This window comes from Terrapene carolina, unplaced genomic scaffold (assembly GCF_002925995.2).
Source record: "Terrapene carolina triunguis isolate 2854851 unplaced genomic scaffold, T_m_triunguis-2.0 Scaffold96, whole genome shotgun sequence".
Taxonomy (NCBI): domain Eukaryota; kingdom Metazoa; phylum Chordata; order Testudines; family Emydidae; genus Terrapene; species Terrapene triunguis.
In genome coordinates this window covers 64472438-64489830 of record NW_020664447.1, presented here as the reverse complement: position 1 = coordinate 64489830, position 17393 = coordinate 64472438, and positions in this window count along the sequence as shown.

The following is a 17393-nucleotide window of genomic DNA, read 5'->3' as shown; positions in this document are numbered from 1 at the left end:
GAGTAAATTACAGATCAGCCAGTGGACTTGAGTCTAAGCTGGGGTGGTATCTAGCTTTGTGTATTGGACATGTTGAAAGGGGCAGGAGAAGGCGTTACATCAATTTATATATCAGGGTAATCTGCTGGCGGGCCGCGAGACAGTTTGTTTACATTGACCATCCGCAGGCACGGCTGCCCGCAGTTCCCAGTGGCCGCGGTTCGCCGTTCCTGGCCAATTGGAGCTGCGGGAAACGGTGCAGGCTGCAGGGATGTGCTGGCCACCACTTCCCTCAGCTCCCATTGGCTGGGAATGAGGAACTGTGGCCACTGGGAGCTGCAGGGGGCCGTGCCTGTGGACGGTCAATGTCAGCAACATGTCTCATGGCCCGCAATCAGATTGCCCTGATGGGTGGGCTGCGGATTGCCCACCACTGTTCTAGACTCACTTGGAATTGCCTCCAGATCTGGGCCATGGTGTTAAACACCTTGGGCAAAATTCTGTTCTCCAGTATAAATCCAGAGTAACTCCACTGAAGCCAGTGGAATTACCGTGGATTTACACCAGTGTAACAGAGGGAAGAGTTTGGCCCCTGTACTTAGAAAGTGTCATAAAAGTGAATTCATACTGTCATTTTTATGTAGTGATTCCTATGTTAGTTCATTGTAGATGCTGCTCTGTGTTTGCCAGGCATAACTTCCCTTAAGTATTTCCTGTAGTGAAGTCTTTGGCCATTTGTTATTAGTATGAGATTCTTAGTACCAATATTGCTTAAGTGTAAATTTTTTTCAGAGTGATTCATCACTGTATTTTATTTTTACTCTCTATTTCTCTAAATCTGGAAACAGTTGGGATCACTCTGTGCCCTGCATACCTCTGTTGTTTGATGCACTTAGATAACCTTGAAGTAACATGCTTACAAAAGAACCAGTGCTGAATTTTAGAGCGGTATCGTGTATCTTTTTAGTGTAGGTCTTTGGTCAAATTACTGTGAACTTTAGAGTTCAGAGTCACTGGTTGGATAACATAGTCGAGTACTTTTTTATGCAACATTTGCCTGGTGGGTATGTGGTGGTGTAAAATTTCATGTTTACAGCATGAAAACAGGAGGTCTCAAACTCTGTACCCACTTTTATTAAAGCAAATGAGCTCAGGCCCCACTTCCATGTGTGCTAGATGAGATCCATATATCATTTATTAACGGAAGACTACAGCATATATAGTAAGAATAGCCTGTCCTTGGTATGTGTCAATGGCATGGATGAGTCTGGGTCAACCTAGGGACTTTATTAGGGCAGATGGAGCACATAGGACCACCTATGGTGAGCTGCTGGGGGTCAATGAAAGTGTGGTGCCTTGATGGTTTGTTTGTGGGGGGGATCCTGCAGTTATATCACCCATTCCGACCCTGCTTTCCATTACATCCCGTGAGATGCCTGTCACCCCAGCCCCCACTGAGCCCCTCTCCCTCCCATCACGTACCCTCCCTCCATTCTTTTCCCCACACCTCCTTGCCAGCAAGCCCTGAGGCAGCAGGTGCTGCTGCCTCCCCTTTGCTAATGGCTCCACTCTGGCTAGGTACCATCCGGGTAGCATTGAGAGCAGAACAGGTGAGAGCATCTCCCTGCCTTCAGGGCTAGCATCACAGCAACCTCCCAGAGGAGGAACCCTGCTCAGTGCAGCCCTGCTGGATGCGTGAGAGAGACTGGAGCTAGGACAGGAACACAGGAATCCAACAGAAAAGCCCACACAGTCACATGCATTTTCTTAATTCCAAGACTAAATAAAAACAAAGACAAGTTTTCAGGCCCCACCCAGACAGTGTCCAGGCCCTCACCAGTGAAGCCAGGCCCAATGCTCCAGAAGGCCTGGCATGAGATATATGTATAAAGCAACATTTCCTGCAGAGAGTTTTTTTGGCTGGTGACATTTGTCTTTGTCCAAATAAAAATGAAATCTCTTCCTACGCTGTGCAATCTCTGGTTAGGTTCAGGCTGTTAGTTCACAATGATGTGATGTTACATATCAACATCTGTTTCTACTGCCTCGATTGCCAGAATCTTGTGCGTCTTGCTGTGTGTATAACTTTTCATTTCTCTCTCTCTTGCTCCCGCTTCCATTCCCCCCACCCTTTCCTTCTCACCTCTCGTCTTTTTTGCACTCCCTCTCCTCCTCCCTTTCTCTCTCTCTCTCAGTGCTGTGATGAAGTGGAGGTTGTTCTGTGTGTGTATTAGTTACCTTTGCTAGGAGAGGACCTCTGTGATTTTGTGTTGACTTTGTCAGAGTACAAGAGCTGCAGTGGGCTCCAAAGTAAATGAGTTTGAATGTTTGAGCCGAAAATGTGGCTTTAAATGTGTGCCTGGTAGGAATGTGTCAGGGGAGCACTGTTTAGATGCAATCAGTAAGAATGTTGGCTATGAAAACATTACCTTCACATCGAGAATGAATAAAGCTATAGTATGAAAAATTAGCAAAGCAAATTCAAGTGGGAAACTTGTGGATAGAAGAGATCTTTTTTTCCTGTATTATCTCTTTAATCTAACCTTTAAATTAATTCTTATTTCCAATAGTCCTCTTCCTTGGAAAATGCTGAGCTTGCAAAGGTCCTCTCTATGTAATGAGCTTTAACTTCAGCTATTACAGTATTTCATTGATCTGCCCCGGGATGTATATTCTCAAAGTTAAACATAATATTCAGACTACAAGCATACAGTGTGTGATTTTAAGCTAGCTTTTAAAAACCCTCTATGGCAAATTCAGGAATTGACAATAACATTTAGCTGTGATGCTTGGAGTAGCTTTCCCAGACCCTGAAGAAGAGCTCTGTGTGGCTCAAAACTTGGTCTAATAAAACATATAGCCTCACCCACCTCGTCTCTCTAGATAACGCTTATGGTCACCTACCCTAGGTGGTATTTTAAATATTGGTCATTTAAGGGGGAGTTGTAAGAGTGAAACTATTATGCAGAGAAGTTCTGATTTACCCACAAATCTGTTTACCTTTCAGGTGTTTTTTATTGTTGACTTTGACATGCTTCTTGCATATAAGTTTTTTCTGCTCATCTTTTTCTTCCTCTTGTAGTGAAGTCATGAACAGCCAGTTTGATACATTAATTGTTTCTATAGAATCTGCATGTGAGTTCATAAATACAGATTTATGACTTCGTTTCAGGATGAAGCAGAAGAGAGAACTCTCTTATTTGAACCTCTGATACCTTCCACAACTGTAGGGGGAAGAAGACAAGGATAATGGACTAGTCAATTGATTGTAGCTGGTTATCCCTCCAGGGCAAGGATTGTTTCTTTAATTGTGTTTTTATAGAACAGAGAAAAATAAGGACCCAGTTTTGAGTGGGACCTTTGGGCACTATCATAAGATAAATATTTAATAATAATAAATACACAGTAGGGCACAGTCCTGCACTGATAGTAAGATAGACTGGATGGAACCTGTTGTCCTTTCCAGCTCAGGTTAATATGATTCCAAGGCAAAATTACTTCTTAGGGAGATAGGTATAGGGTACATTAGCTTAGATAAAAGTACTCAGAAAGCACAGGCTCAGGCAAGGGACACTGCATGTGCTGTCTTAAAAGTGGGTTAGAGAGGGCCAGGAAGAATTACAGCCCCACACTCAGATGATTGGAAAGGGCCTCATGTTAGCACCTTGTTAAATGAATGGCTTTTAGGCATAGCTAGAAATGTAAAGAAAGTAATTTAAAAATAAAAAATAGGTGTCCAGCCCTCTTCCTTGTGAAGAGCCTTGAAAACTTAACTGATAGAAGCCGATGGCTAAGGTTGATCCTATGGGAGCCCTGAGTTGGGACATAAAGCTGAGGCAATAATGAAGAAAATGACTGTTCTGCTTGATGTGAGAAGACAAGTGCAGGGGCCCTCAATATATGGAATGACCCTGAGTACAGGCCCCTTAGTAAAATACTAGAGTGACAGCCAGGAGCTCAGCACTGCACTCAACAATAATCCTAATTTTATCATGCTGGGGAACAAGGCAGAGAGGTCTGCACCAGTCTGATGCTCACAACTGCTTCAAGCATCACTGCAGTCTTGGAAGCCCTGGTGACCTCTTGCTCCCCAAAGCAGAATGAAACTGTGGAATAACACAGGATTTTCACTAGAGACCAAGCTGAAGAGAAGGGGATAGAACCCTGTGTCATTGACTTATGCACACTGGCTGTTACATGCAATTCTGGGGACTTGACAGATTCCCTGATTTAGGAAAGGGTAGTCTGCAGCATTTGGGTTCACCACCTGCTCCAGGGTGGTGTTAAACCAATGCTTAGGCATGGGGCATGCAGCAGAAGCCTGAGGAGAAAGGATGAAAGTTCTAGGAAGCCTTCCCCCCCCCCCCCACGCCCCACAAAAAAAAAGTACATTTAGTCAGAGAACAGCAAAGAAGATCAGGTGGCCTGGGTTCCATACCTACAGTGAGATGCATTTACAGTAAGGGAGCGAGTTAAGGAGTAGTGCCCCCACTAGGACAGCATTGCAAGGAATGTGCAAATTGAACCATTTACCAGAGTCTGCAAGAGCAGAGGAAGGTCTCAGAAAAATTCAACCAGACTTGTATACGAGTGGCATTGTACATCAGACAACGGTGAATACCACATGACACTGTCTTTGAGTCAGAGAGAATATCAGGTTCAGGCTGTCAGGAAAGGAAAGCAACATGGGACAATGCCAATCTCTGGCCATGCAACAATATTAATAAGGAAATGCCCTGTGCATTTTCAGTTGGATAGTGGGGCCTACTGCAGTGTGATTCCTTGGGGTGAATAGGACTCAAACACACATACTACAAAGAGCAGATGCAATCTAATAAGGTACAATGAGAGCATAATGCAGTCCATAGAAAAATGTTACTGTGACGGGTTGGACCCCCCTTCCGGGGTGCCACCTGATATATTGGGGTCTCACTGAGCCTGCCCGTTCCACCAGCCTGGGCTCCCTCACCCTGTCTTGCTGCACACACACACACACACACACACACACCCCTAGGGACACACCCAGCTGTAGAATCACACAGAGTCTGCAATCAGCTCTGTGTGGGAAGACTCAGCTCGGGTAATTGCCCAGCACTCAGGTGCACACAACGTCTGGAGTGTAAACCCAAAATTACATTGTCTTGCGCTGTATAGAGATCTATACAGAGTAAGTTCATTACATTCGCTCCCTCTGTCAATGTGGAGGAAGATATGCACAGCTTTTCGTCCCGCCCCCCCAGTTATGAATTGCACAAACTGGGTTTTAGAATAAGCAAAAAACAAGTTTATTAACTATGAAAGGGAGATTTTAAGTGATTATAAGGGATAGCAAACAGAACAAAGCAGATCACTAAGCAAATAAAAGAAAACACACAACCTAAGCCTATTGCATTAAATTAACTGGTTAATATTAGCAAATTTTCATCCTAAGTGGTGTTTTATGTAGGTTGCAGAGTTTCTTGAAGGTAAACTGCACTGCCTGCAGCTTAAATCTCCAGGTATTTATTTCACAGGCTGACCTTTCTCACCTGGGCTCAGCCCCTGCTCTCCCCCACCACCCCCAAGCTTAGTTCCTTTGTTTCTTCGGGTGTTTTCAGCAGTCTTCCTTCTTGGGTGGGGAGGCAGTGGAGAAGAGCCTAGATCAACTCACTCCCCAGCCTTAAATAGAATTTACATATGGCAGGAATCCTTTGTTTCCTATTTTGACGCCCACCCCCTTCTAGTGGAAAAATACCAGAAGTCTAAAATGATGTCCAGTACCAGGTGACATGATCACCTGACCCTGCAGTGTTAAAGCAGCATCCCAGGAAACTTCTCAGGAAGGTGGGAGATTAGCATCTTCAAAGTTCCATTGTCCTTCCTAATGGCCCATCCAGGCTGTTTGCATACTGTCTGGTGGGCATTCCCCAAGTGTACACACAGTTGTAATTGTTACATAGTCAATATTCCTAACTTCAGATACAGAAATGATACATGCATACAAATTGGATAACCATAACCAGTAAATAATAACCTTTCCAATGATATCTCATATGACCCATCTTGCATAAAAATATCTTAGTTATGGCGTATTCATATCATGACAATATTTCTATGAAGAATATGGGGCATAATGTCACAGTCACCTCATAATAACTAACTTGAAAAATAACAGACAGTACCAACTGAAGCTTGTGGTGGTGGCTGGTAAACATCACAGGCCCCCTTGGGAAATATAGCCATATAAACCATGGATCTGGTAAGGATGCAGCATCAGAATTTTATAACTATAGTACAAGAGCAAAGGGACAAGTCCCATGGACAATGAAGACAATTTTAAAAGCATATGGGGATGGTTTCTAAGGTAATGGGTTTCTCAAAGGAAAGCTGTGACTGGAAGTAGACTCCAAAGTGGAACCTGTGCATGCTTACCACAAAGGAAAATTCCAGTGGCACTAATCCAGTATGCAAGATGCTCAAACATCTGCAGAAGAGGGTATCATGGCACTTCTAGAGGCCAATACAGCCGGGAGAAGCAGTACAGTGGTGGTAAAGAAGCCAGCAGGCAAATTACACATCTGCATACCCAAAGCCACTGAATCAGTCATTGAACAGATGCCACTATCCATTGGCCACAATTGATGACATTGTTCCAGAACTTTCCAAAGCCAGAATCTTTACAATCTGTGATATGAGGAACTGGTTTTGGCACATAAGCCTGGATAAAGAGTCCAACATGTTGACAACCTTTGCAACTCCATTTGGTCACTACAGATGACTGTGGATGCCAATACATATAAGCCCAGCACAAGAGGTGTTCCAGTGAAGTCTCAGCCAAGCTTTGGAAGGACTGTCTGGGTTGAAAAGAATTAAATTTTATATTAAAATGTTTGTAAAATAGGGAATATGTCTAATTTTCAGTGGAACTGGAGTCAGAGGGCCCATGTTCACTGGAGGGATTGTTATTGATGGGACAGCTATGAAATGGGGAATGTGGGGATCAAGAGCAGCAGAGACTTTCCAAAAGTGGGGGGCCACGGACCCCAACCCCGCTCCGTTTCCCTGCCCCACCCCTTCTGCCTGAGGCCCTGCCCCCAGCCAAGCTGGAAGCCGGAGCGGGCTAGGAGCCATGGACCCTCCACCTGCCCAGGGGGTCAGGGAGGGAGGCAAGTGCAGCCCCCAGCCCATGTCCCTCCCCTGTGGATCCCCCACCCAGGCAAGTGGAGGGTTTGCAGCTCCCCACAGCTGCCCACATGGCTCTCCCCAACCTGGCCCATGGTAAGAGCTGCGTGGCCGGGCAGCTGTGGGGAGCCGCAGTGCAGACCCTCCACTTGCCCTGGGTGGAGGGCCCACATGGAAGGGATGTGCGCTGCACTCATACCCCCCACCATGGGCAGGTGGAGGGTTTGCGGCGCCACATGCTGCCTGGGCTCCCTGACCAGGCTCCACCTGCTGGCCTGGCTGGGGGAGCGGGGCCTTGGGAGGAAGAGGAAGGGTGGGGAGGTCTGTGGCGAAAAGTACTTTAAAAAAATGGGAGGGCTATGGCCTCCTTACACCCCACCAGCCCCCGGTCTGGCACCCTTGGTGGGGAGTTTGGCTGGAAGCAACTCAGCCACATTGACAGAGCAGTCTACTGAGTTTAATAAAGTTTTAGTTCTTCATCTTAAGCTGCATTCAGCTTCCTATTTCATGAGTGAAACAAGAATCACCTAACTGACTTTCCCTATAGGCCTCAAATTACCCTGGTACAGTGTTGTGAGAATGATGGGCAGAAATCAGTTATGTTCTGGGGACAGAGCATGGGAACACATTTTCCAGGCTTGTGTGAGAACACAAAGGCTGCTCTGCTTGTGAAAATGTTCATGCCCCTCTGAGGTTGGGACTCAGCAAGGTGCTATCTGCAAAAGTTCTAGGTGTCCACGGATTTGTTTTAATATGTATATTCATTCAGAAAGCCCAAATGACAGAATCGTTTTCTCTCTCCCCACCAGCACTGCAGAGGCCTCATCTGTCCAAATGGGCACAGAGAAAACGTTGGCAGTGGTGTTAATGTTTTTCATGTTAGTGATGCTCTTCTCTGGGAGATGCATGTGTGGCTACCTGGAAATTTGTGAGTATCTGTAATCGAGTGATTGGAAGGAGGAGTAATTTCTAAGTGCTGGTGTGACAGAGTGCTGGCGTAGCAGTTCTGCTCTCACAAAGCCTAGCAATGCCAAGTCTTGCTATTCAAGAGATTGTAAAAGGAAAACTGCTTATTGTGTAAGTGGTGGTGCTGGCAATCTTAGTTGTACTTTTATTAACATATGTGCACCTACTATTGGCTGGAATCCTACTGCATTTAAAAAACGGCTTGCAGATGCTGTTTTGAGGATCTTAAACCTGTGTTTGTGATTTCTTTCTTTTTTCCTTTTTTTTTTTTTTTTTTTAAAGCAGCAGGAGATTTTAATCATGCTGCAGATTTCACACTTGACAGAAATCACAAAGCATCCCATCTTCAGTCAGCTAAAGAGCTAGAAATGCAGTTTGGCTAAGCTGGTCTAGTTTTAAAGAAGGGATTTCCATCCAACTGACAGACAGAGGAACACCAGGATAAAAAGCCACTTCAAATCAATAGGGGGATTGGAACAGATTTTTAGATCCCACCTCATCATTCTAATCAGGTCACTACCAGGGCCCTGTACAACAGTAGGGATACTACCTTCTGAAGGGATTAGGAAGTAAATTGCCTTTACCGTCATGTTCCTCTCTGTGGGGAAGTATTTTGTTTCATTTCTGTTAAATTTACCTGCCACTGTTTTCATAGCATGACCCCTTGTTCTCATACTACAGAACAATGTAAAAATGAGAGATTGATGAGCTTCACCTTTATCCTTTGTAATTTGAAGTATATTAGAATTACATGCATGAAACTTACATTGAGAGTTCCAGGTCTCTCACAGTCACACTTTCTCTCTCTTAGACTGTGAAACCCAGTCCATTTACTGAGACAGGTATTTCCTATTGGCCTTCGGCCATCATATGATCTAAACAGGAGCTGCTACTTTTAGCTCTGGATAAGTGATGCTAAGGCATGTTGAGGATGAACTCACCATTTTTTGAGAAGTTCAGACATGTCTCACACCTAATGCAGCATTTGCGGCATGTTCCCTGGCTAATCTTCTTCTTTGTAGGTGCCAGCCAGACTGCAGGAAAGAACAATGGAGAAAAAGCAAAATCAGTGTGCAAACAATGGTAAAAATACTATAAAATATTCCCTTGCACCAGGACTTGTGGCAACAATGTGCTAAATGAAAACTCTCCCACTTCGCTCTCTCGCTCTCTGCATTGTTCTCTTTGCCTCCTACTCCCGTTCTTGGCTTTGCACCTTCTTCCATGCTGTCCTCTTGAGCCTGGAACAGCCGCCCATTTCCACGTGACATGTGCCCTCCCTCTTCAAACTTCTTTTCTGAAACTGCTTGTGTTGGTGCCTCCCCTCTTGACATCTCCCCCTTGTGTCTGAAGAGGCTTGAAGTGGGTTTAGCTTTCACAGTCTTGGGAAGGGTACTAGGGCCCTTGTTACCATATTTGCAGACAGTCAAAGGAAAGCAGCCTGGTATAGGGTGGCTGGGGGCACTGGTCAGGGCATCAGGTGATCTGAGATCTAGCCTTAGCTCTGCTGTTGACTCACTGTGTTTGATCATCAATAAGTCACTTCATCTCGCTATGCCTGATTTTCTCCATCTGTGAAATAGGGGTAATTTATGCTTGCCCACCTTTATAAATTGCTTTGAGATCTACATGGGGGTGGAATGCATATGCCAACCCTGACTTCAGCAGGAATTAAGTGAAGCACAGTTAGGAGAAAAGGCATTTTTAAAGGATCTAATAAAAACTGTAGCTTGACACTGCGGAACCATACACTCAGCTGGCGTCAATTGGCATTGCTCCACTGAAGTCAGTAGAACTATGCCGATTTACAACAGCTGAGGATCTGGTGCACTATTTATAGAGACCACTTATTACTCCTTTAGTTGAAAAAAAGGACCTCTGGTGGACAATAATGCCCTCAACCTCTGCCTGTGGGTATCATATTTGACTGTTGGGCAAGTGTTCAATCTCCTCAGAGCAATAACTTTTATAGAAGCAGTCCTGGCTCCATTCACCAAATGATAAGTATGATGCTGAGATCATGGAAACCTGGCTGCAGTCAGAACTCTGTCATCTTTGCAGAGTCTTGAGCCCTTTTGTAATAGTGCTTCAGGACTGGATGCAATAACAGATTTAAATATGTCTTAATCCTCTTATGTAATTGGTTAAACACCTCTGTAGGTGACGGGCATTAGGATTAAATTATTCATTACATTGAGAGTTGTATCATGGGGAACCAGATGCCGCTTTCCTTGAGATTTTCTATTGTGTTGGGCCCTCAACTAAGTTGTGATTCTATCAGATTTGATCAGGCTGTAAAAAGGGACCCTGCTATGTATTAAAATGCATCAGAACGCATCCTAGGTTCTGCTAAGCACCTGTAAAACATTCCCTGAATGTGACTTTATCAGCCATGCTACAGCTGACACTATTTTTCCCTTTCTCAATATTGCTCTTGACTTTTTATACACCATTACTCATCCTACAGGCAAATACTCAACTGATGTGAGTGTGTGGGGGGAAATGAGAGGGAGTTCTACAGCAATGGGTAAAGGCTGAGGGGCTCTCCAATGCTTAATTTGTGCCAGGGCTTGCCAGGGCTGAGCCGCAGCATCTCTAGACTTGGCAGTATGTAGCCCGGCACCTCTGGACTTGCCGCGTCAGTTATGAATGTAAAAAAATTGCTTGAACCCCAGCACCTCTTTCATTACAAATTAAGAACCGGGGTTCTCCCCCTTTATCACTGAATTTTGCAGAAAGATGTCTAAATTAGAGGAAATGTGATCCCGAAGGGATTAAACGCTTTTCTCTGAGAGTTGGAGTTATTCAAAGGCAACATGGTGTATGAAAATTATTATTGTTACTACTATGTATTATATATTGCTTCTTAATTTAGTGTATTCACAAAAGAAAAGAAATATATATATATACTCCATAACTCTACATGGTGCTTTGCAAAGGTGGGGTACAGTCCTGTATTCCTTCAGTTGCATACCCAGAATTCCCCTTGATTTCAATGGGAGTTTTAAGTTTGCTAAGAATTCAGGAGCAGACATACTGATAACGCATGTGCTGTGCTGCAAAGGAGCTTCCAATCTTGATAAGACTGAACTTGACTCAGGATGACACTTCCAGGGGAAAAGTGAGTGTAAGTAATCATTATATGCATAAAACTTCACCCATTCTTCAAATCCCTCTTTAAAACATTTCTTCCCAACAGTCTTTCAAGTATGAGCTCTCTGAGATCTGTCCTGCTTCACATTTGAACCACTATTGTTACCATCTACAGTGTGTGTCTGAACTGTATTGTCTGTCTTAATTACACTGTTAGTGCCTGGGCTTTGTATGGTTGTGCAGCACGTAGCTGCCATGCACTGTAGTTACCTAACAGAGTAATTACCACATTAATATCCCATGTAAGATAAATGTGTAGGTTTCTGTAACTCTGCCAGGTGCTAATGGTAACCACAAGGGCCGGGTTCAATCTGCCTAAGGGTTGTTTTCTAAAAGGAATGAAATTATGACTCAAGCCCACACCAAGAGCTGTACCTCTACTTCTGTCTCTGGGAAATTAAAATACACCCTCCCTGGACACCTCTGCAGGTACTTCTTCCCCACTTGCAAGAACTCAGGAATCCTTGGGAACAAAAAAACCTCAAGTACCTTTTATCTGGGGCAGGGCTGCCCAGAGGGGGGTCAAGTGGGGCAATTTGCCCCGGACCCCACAGGGGCCCTCACGAGAGTTTTTTGGGGCCCCTGGAATGGGGTCCTTCACTCGCTCCGGGGGCCCCGGAAAACTCTCGCGGGGCCCGGGCCCCCAGAGCTTCTTCCGCTCCGGGTCTTCGGCAGCAATTCAGCGGCAGGGACCCCCCGCTGCTGAAGACCCCAGGCCCCCTGAATCCTCTGGGCAGCCCTGATCTGGGGGGAAAGGGAAAAAACAAAAGCAGCATTTATGTACATACACTTATACCCATTTCTGCATATACATACACTGGGTTTTGCTCAGTTTATTGTATCAGATGTTTGGCCAACCCCACGGTTCCAAGTGTTAATTGTCTGGATTAGGTCTAGAACTGTTAGTTACAAAGCAATCCCCATCCACCTAAAATCCCACTGATGGATCCAGTCGGACTTAGTGGTAGTCAGTTGTGTCAGGGGGTGGATCTTCCCCACCTGTCTGCTCCAGTCCAGAGAAGTTCACACCAGGGATGACAGATTTTTCCCAAAATGGGGGGGCATAAGGCTCTGCCCCCTCCGTGGCCCTGCCCCTACCCCTCCTCTTCCCCTGAACCTCCCCTCCCCCCAGCCAAGCTGGAAGCCAGAGCTGGACTGGGGAGCCTGGGCCCCTCCACCTGCCTGGAGGGGGGGGGTCCCAGTAACAGCCCCTGGCCCATGTCCCTGCTCCTTGGGCCCCCTGCCCAGGGCAAGTAGCGGGTCCATGGCTCTCCACAGCTGCCCATATGGCTGTTACCCTGACCCGGCTCTGGCTTCTGGCCTGGCTGGGGGGTGAGGTCACAGGGGCCTAAGAGCCGAAGCATGGCCATAGTAAGAGCCATCCAGGCAGTTGTGGGGAGCCGCAGACTCTCCACCTGCCCTAGATGGGGGACCTGAGGGGCGGGGAATGGGCCAGGGGCTGCTCTTGAGCCCCCCACCCTGGGCAGGTGGAGGGTCTGCAGCTGCCCAGGCTCTCCAGGCCAGGCTCCAGCTTCTAGCCTGGGCAGGGGATAGGGCCTCGGGAGGAAGAGGAGGGGCAGGGAGCCAGCCCAGTGGTGAAAAGTGGGAGAGCATGGCCCCTTGCCCCCCCCCCCCCCGTTCTGGCGCCCCTGGTTCACTCTGTTAGGTCCCATTTTGATGCAACTAGTTGGTCCAGATCTGTGACATCAGCTCTGCGACTGCTACTCTGGTCCGTCCCTGTTGGGAAGGTCAGCTCTGTACCGCCACCATCTGCTTTGGCGCTGTGAAGTTAATTCTGCACCACTGGTCCAGGCAAAGCATTGTTGTCACTCTTGGGCTGGACCAAGGTTGGACCTTGCTGCAAAGCCATCTCTACTCTTCTTTGCTGCTACCAGTTCCAGTCCCGCAGAATCTCCAGGTGGGGAACCCTGAGCAAAAAATGACTCTTGGACAGAGTCCCTGGGATAGAGCTCCTGGTCTCTGAACAGAACCTTTACTCTCTCTTCTTTGAACCTGAATCCCATTCCCAACCAGAGTCCATTCTCTGTACACTTAGGGTGACCCATTTATTCCAGGGCATATCTTGCACAATTCTTATGCCCTTTCATGAGTACTGACACAGTAACAATTATTATTTATTATTGGCATAATCATAGCACCTAGGAGCAGTATTGAGGGACCAGGACCTCATTGTGCTAGGTGCTGAACGAGATTTAAATATACACACATATTTTGGGTAATTTCTTTGATGGAAGGCCAGAGTCCTGAGGACTGGAAAGTGACAATTATTTCCTTCCTCAAATAGCTTACAATGTAAGTATAAGACACGGTAGTGTAGATGGATGCAGACTGATATCTGGGGAGCCTCAGGAAACTAAGATAATATTAGTCAGTATGATTGGCCATGGTATTTATTACCAGTTATACAATCATAATAGACAAATCTCAGCTAAAGCAACAAAACACTGTATCTGGAACTATGGATAAACAACATAATTTATGTAAGTAAGGCTAGCTAGATTAAAACAAGTGTGAGTATGCCTATCCAAGCTGCAAAGCACAGCTCCAACTGCAGTGTATCCATACCCTTGGAAATGAAGAAGTTACTGCTGCTAAGAGAGTGCTCTCCAGAACTTTGGTGGTCCATGGACCACTGTTTGAGAAGCACTGCTTTAAAGCACCTACTGTATTGAATTGCATTGTCTCTTTGAACTAAGCCCTTAAACTTCCATGGAGTTTTATAACAATGTTTATATCCACATGGAGCTCGGTCAGATGCATCTGGAGCCAATCAAACACTTCACTAATGAACTATATAATGGTAACCCTAGAACGAGATTTAAATATACACACATATTTTGGGTAATTTCTTTGATGGAAGGCCAGAGTCCTGAGGACTGGAAAGTGACAAACATTACACTATTATTCTTAAAGTGGCCACAGGACTCAGTAAGCAATAAAACATGCATCATCAACTGTGTAGGAAATAGTATCGTCAATGCTGCAGGATTTAATGGAGGTTGAGGGGGAGGAAGGAAGGGGCATTTCTGTAATGTGTAATTTGATTAAAGAAGAGAACAAGTTTAATGGATTTTTGGCACAGGGGAGGTCTTGTTCAAATGAATTCCTCAGAATTCTTTGAAGATTTTGGGCCTCATCCTATTCCCATTGAAGTCAAGGGGAAATTTGCCATTTATCTCAACAGGAGCAAGGCTGAGTTAATTGTTTATTGCCTCATGGGAAACAAATAGGACATAGTTACTGGTATTTATTTAGGAAAGGAAGGGTATGGGTTGTTTTTTTGGTGTCTTTCTTTTTACTACATCTATGCCTGCTAGTGCATCAGGAAAGGAGTGAAAACTGGCTCCATGGAAGTCAAGGGTATCCCTTATTTTTAGAGGCTTATGGCTCACCCATAAACATTTTGCCCCCAGATGAAAGCTGGAGTGGAAAGGCTGTTTGGCCATTGTTAAACTGCTTTGGTGCTAGGCTTTTGCAGTGTGTTAGATTGTAATGACATTAATTACAGTGCAGACATTTCATTGAAATATCAGACATATTAGGTACAGACGTCACCATTCTTGGAGCAACTTTTGCCTCATATGCCAGGTACTTTAGGCAGCAATGAAGAAGTGCAGTTATATCTGTTTAAAGGGCAACACAAAATACATGACAGTGTTGGGAGTAGAACCCAAGCATCCTCAGTCTAAGTCCTGCTTGTTATCAGTATCTTTTCCTATTAACACTTTTTTCAGTAAATATAGTGCCAATGAAAGTCCCAGCTTGAAGGCCGTGGAATAGAAGGTATGTATCCCTAAAACATGTGTCACATCAATAGGAGCATGGCTAGATTCCCCCACAGGGCCTGTTGCCAGTGTGCCCCAACTCTGGTCAGGCAGGCCTGCCCTTGGGTATGACCGGATACCTTAGTCTCCGTGGCCTTCTCAGTATTTGAGCTGGCTGTTGAACACTCAACATGAGACAGCTTAAAGAGGCATGATTTTCAGAAAAAGCTGAGAAACCACCTGTCAAGGCTGTATCCCCACTTTGAACTTTAGGGTACAAATGTAGGGGCCTGCATGAAAACTTCTAAGCTTAACTACCAGCTTAGCTCTGGTCCCGCTGCCACCATTCTCAATGGATTCCCTCCCTGGGAAGCCTTGAGAAATCTCTCACCAATTCCCTGGTGAATACAGATCCAAACTCCTTGGATCTTAAAACAAGGAGAAATCAATCTGGTTCTTAAAAAGAAGGCTTTTAATTAAAGAAAAAGGTAAAAATCATCTCTGTAAAATCAGTATGGAAAATAACTTTACAGGGTAATCAAACTTAAAGAGCTCAGAGGACCCCCCTCTGTCTTAGGTTCAAAGTACAGCAAACAAAGATAAACACTCTAGTAAAAGGTACATTTACAAGTTGAGAAAACAAAGTAAAACTAAGACGCCTTGCCTGGCTTTTTACTTACAAGTTTGAAATATGAGAGACTTGTTTAGAAAGATGGGGAGAACCTGGATTGATGTCTGGTCCCTCTCAGTCCCAAGAGCGAACCACCTCTTAAAACAAAGAGCACACACAAAAGCCTTTTCCCCCCACCAAGATTTGAAAGTATCTTGTCCCCTTATTGGTCCTTTGGGTCAGGTGTCAGCCAGGTTACCCGAGCTTCTTAACTCTTTACAGGTAAAAGGATTTTGGAGTCTCTGGCCAGGAGGGATTTTAGTACTGTACACAGGAGAGCTGTTACCCTTCCCTTTATAGTTATGACACGCCCCCCAAATCACAGATAGTGTTGGACGTTCGGTTCCACACTGGCTGTGATTTCTTCCTGGAGTTCTAGGAGAAAACAGAGTTAATAAGACACATGTACCTTTAGACATACTACTGATTATATAAAAACTAACAATATGTTTTATTCCAAGAACAATTGTTAACCAGTTAACTCTGGGAAACTTTCCCGGGAGAGTGCATCAGCCACTTTGTTAGAAGCTCCCAAAATGTGTTGTATTTCAAAATCAAAATCTTGGAGAGCTAAACTCCACCGAAGAAGTTTTTTGTTATTTCCCTTGGCGGTATGAAGCCACTGTAGCGCAGGATGGTCTGTTTATAGTTGGAAACGCCGCCCCAAACATATAGGCATAGCTTTTCCAGCGCGTACACAATGGCGTAGCATTCCTTTTTGCTGATTGACCAGTGGCTTTCCCTCTCAGACAGTTTCTTGCTGAGAAACACGACAGGATGGAATTCTTGATCCGGTCCTTCCTGCATTAAAACTGCTCCCACGCCTCGCTCGGAAGCATCTGTGGTTACTAGGAACGGTTTGTCAAAGTCTGGGGCCCTTAGCACATGAGTGTTGCTTTAAGCTGGTTAAAGGCCTTTTGACACTCATCAGTCCACTGAACTGCATTTGGCTGTTTCTTTCTGGTTAGGTCTGTCAGCGGGGCGGCGATTTGGCTGTAGTGTGATACAAATCGCCTATAATATCCGGCCAAGCCTAAAAAGGATTGGACCTGTTTCTTTGACTTTGGAACCGGCCACTTTTGGATAGCATCCACTTTGGCCTGTAGGGGATTTATAGTTCCTTGACCCACCTGGTGCCCCAGGTACGTCACTCTGTTTTGGCCTATTTGGCACTTTTTAGCCTTAACAGTCAGTCCTGCCTGCCGGATGCGCTCGAAGACTTTTTCCAGGTGCTCCAGGTGTTCTGTCCATGAATCAGAAAAAATGGCCACATCATCGAGGTAGGCAACTGCAGATTCTCCCAATCCCGCTAAGAGACCATCTACAAGTCTTTGGAAGGTGGCGGGTGCATTTCGCAACCCGAAAGGGAGTACATTGAATTCATACACCCCTGCCTGGGTGACGAAGGCTGACCTTTCCTTACCGGGTTCATCTAGTGGTACTTGCCAGTACCCTTTTGTTAAGTCTAAAGTAGAGATGAATTGGGCATGTCCCAATTTTTCCAATAGCTCATCTGTGCGTGGCATTGGATAGTTGTCAGGATGAGTTACAGCATTTAGCTTACGGTAGTCCACGCAAAAGCGTATTTCCCCATCTGGTTTGGGAACTAGAACCACTGGAGATGCCCATGCACTGCTAGAGGGGCGGATTATACCCATCTGTAGCATGTCCTGGATCTC